Source organism: Lycium barbarum, chromosome 1 (assembly GCF_019175385.1).
Source record: "Lycium barbarum isolate Lr01 chromosome 1, ASM1917538v2, whole genome shotgun sequence".
Classification (NCBI taxonomy): Eukaryota; Viridiplantae; Streptophyta; class Magnoliopsida; order Solanales; family Solanaceae; genus Lycium; species Lycium barbarum.
This window is the reverse complement of record NC_083337.1, coordinates 165174984-165179059: the sequence shown is the minus strand read 5'-3', so window position 1 is coordinate 165179059 and position 4076 is coordinate 165174984. Positions and strand designations below refer to the sequence as shown.

The window sequence follows — 4076 nt, the reverse complement described above, 5'->3', positions numbered from 1 at the left end:
CACAAATCCAATTGAAGGGTGAAAATTATGAAGAATGGGCTAGATCCATGAGGACAGCCCTAAGAGCTAGGAATAAATTTGGCTTCGTTGATGGTACGATCAAGAAACCGGATGAAGAGTCGCCAGATTTGGAAGATTTGTGGACTATAAACTCACTATTGGTATCGTGAATTCGCAACACCATAGAACCAACCCTTCACTCAATGATTTCGCATAAAGAGAAAGCGGAAGAATTGTGGACGAGCAGCTGAGAACGGTTCATCGTTATCCCCTCGGATGCAACAACTCAAGGCTGAACTCGCGGAGTGCAAGCAGAAGAGAAGGACCATAGTGGATTACTATCGAAGACTCACTAAGTTGTGGGAGGAATTGACAAATTACGAACAGATTCCGACTTGCAAGTGTGAAAAGTGCACGTGCAATGTAGGGACGGCCCTAGAAACCAAAAGAGAAGAAGAAAAAGTACATCTTTTCCTTATGGGATTGGATGAAGCAATGTATGGAATGGGGAGGTCGAACATATTGACCCAGAAACCGTTGCCATCATTAAACAAGGCCTACTCGAAGCGGTGCAAGAAGAGCGTGTGAGAGGAATCACACGAAAAATGGAGGACCGGAGTGATACCATGGCTTTTGTAATTATGGTAAAATATGTATTTTAGTTCTTTTAGAATAAGATTACCTTATTAAACTAGGACAAAGAGAAACCTTACTTCTATATAAGGAGGTCCCTATCTCGATTTTAACCTTATCTGATAACGTAAAAGTTATTTAACAATATCAATTAGACTCTTTGGGGAGACAATTGGCCTGACATTGGTCTTTAATTTTAAAGTTAGTGGTTCTTCAAATCCCGTAAAGTTCACGTCAAATTAAAAATACAACCTTCAAACTGATAGTCGAAGCATCCTAAACTTAACCTTGACATGATCAATTGATCATAATCAAAACGAGGATAAAAGGCCTATTTTTTAAAATGCGGCTCATTGGGCTCTTCTACTTCCAAATTAATTTGGGTCATTAGCACTTTTGTCCCTATTTTATGCTGTTCGTTGATTTTTTCGCGAAACACAAGTTTATAGTTTCGCATCATAATATCCCACAAATTATGCTGGATACTTAAAGAACTTATGCCCTCTAAAGGAAAAAATTAAAGACCAACCCATTTGAAAGGCAAAAATTAAAGACCAGCCCATTTGAAGGCCAAACCATGCAATTTCTTCAATCAGTTTGGCAGATTATAAGAAGACACAGAAATACCAAATACACAAATTGAAAAGAAAAAATTAATTGGCATATGAACTTCATTTCAAGGTCTCTTTCTTGAAGAAGCGTTTTCAATATAGTATTCTCACGTATGATGACATTGCGGAATTTGGTTTACAAATGGCGTCTCCATATGTGCCATTAATGTAAACATCTTAAGGTATAGAGACAACTCATCATTGCCATCTTTTCAGCGAGAGTGATGTTGAGAACTACTTTTTGGACTTATCTTCGAAGGATTAAATCCTTTCCAATAATAAGCATATGGTAACTTAATCATCAAGTGCATATAGCGCTACTTTTGAAAAAGCAGAATACATCAACAACCTTTTAAATTTGTTAGTAATTTTACTTAGACACTCGATTATGATATGTTTTAATTGAACACCAGAACAAATAACAAAATATATCTATTAGACATTACAACAACAACAACATACCCAGTGAAATCCCACAATGTGGGGTCTGGGGAGGGTAAAGTGTACGCAAACTTTACCCCTATCTCGGAAGATAGGGAGGTTGTTTCCGAAAGACCCTCGACTGTTTCTATTAGACACTCTCAACTCAAATTTGGGAAAAAAAAAATTGGGCGTGTTCAAGCACCCATTACATAGATAAGTTAACATGTTATGCTCCACTTGGCTATGTGATCTAAATCAAACATCCAAAGTTAAGCCATGGGAACTTGCCTATTTTGACTTGGACAGTGATAATAGCACAAATATAGAGTAAAGAATACTCTGAGGTAGTGTGATACCATGAGTGATTTTAGCAAAAAAAATGGTTATACTATTATCAGCTTTAATTTCAGGTCCGGCTATTAGAGAGGTCAACAATTAGTGTTGAATAACTCCCATAGAAGACAAGATAATAGTACTGATAAAAATGGGCAAGGGTACGATATATTTTCATACGCTGGCCAATATATATAAGAGAGAAATTTAGAATATGTTCGATGTTTCATTCATCATTCATCAAGATCTATGATGTATATCTCATGGACGACTCAAAGACAAAACAAAAACAAACAGTCCCATACAGGACTAATTGATGATCAACAGAGACAAACAGCAATCGGAAGAACTTTACATGAAATAATCAACCATAATTTGAATATTTCTTTCTTAAGATATTGACACTATACAGGCAGATAATTCATCTAAAAGCTGTCAAAAAGACACATACATGTACACACTCTTCTCTCTCATTTAAAAGAACTGTAGACAAGTTCTGATCTATGCACACTCATCATCTCTCAGCAAGCTCATTTCAATCAGTCCTCAAAGAGTTGTGCCTCGATCAAGAAAAGACTGAAATAAATTTAAGAGAATCTTAATTCACCTGTAACGTGATAAAACATATTAAATACCAGCAACGGTTAACATATCCTACCTGAAAAAATATCGAAAAGGTAAAATAAAAAGATAGTACATAGGAAAAATTGGCAGAACTCGTCATCCGGATCTTGTTTTTTGAATAAAGAATTGAGAACTTTACTTACAAGTCTGTGACTGATCTCTCTCTTTGCCTATGGTGGAAATAAGTGGACCGTTTCTCAATTCGTGTCATTGATCTTGTACATCAGTCATACTATTTTTACTGTATCGTTTCAATTTTATGGCCGGTATGGTCGAAATAGAAGTATAACTTCAGAGCGATAGTCATTTATTGCTGATGCAGCATCATCAAGATTCTCACCTTCAAAAAGCCATGGCTATTAATTTCATCAGTTAACCACCAATGGTCCTTTGCATGTGAATCTTGATGGTGCTACATCTGCAAACAACGACTGTAAGAGAAATATTTTTGGATCTATGTTTTATTAGTATGTGATTATATATGCGGATATATATCGGGGCTGAAATCCAGGTACATATAGGAATCAATGGACCAAACTTAATTCTAGCTATATATGCCGTGCGGGTATCAAACAATTAGAATCTAATTTTCAGGGAACAAGAGGAAGCAGACAAAAACAAACTCTATTTGCTTAGAAAGAAAAATAGTGTATGCATCTAAAAGCAATGAATGAGGAAAAATTGACAGCTTAAAATATACATATTATAAAATTATCAGATGAAGACTACCAATTTCTTCTCATGGTATATCTTGTTCAAAGATTACGACATCTGTTGACTCCATTCATTTTAAGATGATCGGCTACATAAACTATAAAAAAAACTCCATCAATAAAAAATTCAAGTAATTTAAACCTTTTTCAATTTTCAAGACTCAATAAAGTACAAAATTGCTCCTATCAGAAATATCTAGGACTTAGCGGTATGGGTATTATCGATGTATGTAAATTGTACACTTAATGAACTGTTACTGTGATAGAGAGAAAGAGAAGCAACGAATAGGAAATGGAGTAGGAAGCTGATAGAGATGGCAACTGTATCCGTAAGAAAAGAGATATATATAGATGACGCGGTGTCTGTTGAGTTTTCTGTATTGGCCCGTGCTTTGCACAAACTGACTGTAAAGTCCTTGGGGGCCGTTTGGTTGCTCGTTGGAGTTATGACTTATGCAGGGTTTAGTTATTTATGTAGTATTAGTTATTTTATTTTCTACTTTCATAAAATAATATATAAATTTTTTATAACTTATACATGTTATAAACTTGTAACCGAACACCGTACATAAAAACTTAAAATACTACCAAACATATTACTAATTCAATACATGAATAATTCATTCTAACCATCAACCAAACAACCCAGGTAATATAGGAGCAAACATTAAATTTTATAGGAGCAAACATTAAATTTACTGTTACAAAAATTATATGTGCTTGCATACAATTACTCTTG

General features: G+C 35.0%; 1 long non-coding RNA gene across 2 annotated transcripts; it reads right to left on the bottom strand.

The window, feature by feature from the left end:
* Positions 1-2206: 2206 nt before the first annotated feature.
* On the bottom strand, positions 2207-3743 carry LOC132626254 (uncharacterized). 2 transcript variants are annotated; one of them, XR_009577218.1, is made up of 2 exons: positions 2768-3743; positions 2207-2658 (listed from the first exon to the last, which is right to left on the bottom strand). It is a non-coding gene; the product is annotated as an uncharacterized LOC132626254 (long non-coding RNA). The 2 variants fall into 2 exon arrangements; XR_009577216.1 differs by having other exon boundaries at positions 2207-2607.
* Between the last annotated feature and the right edge of the window lie 333 nt (positions 3744-4076).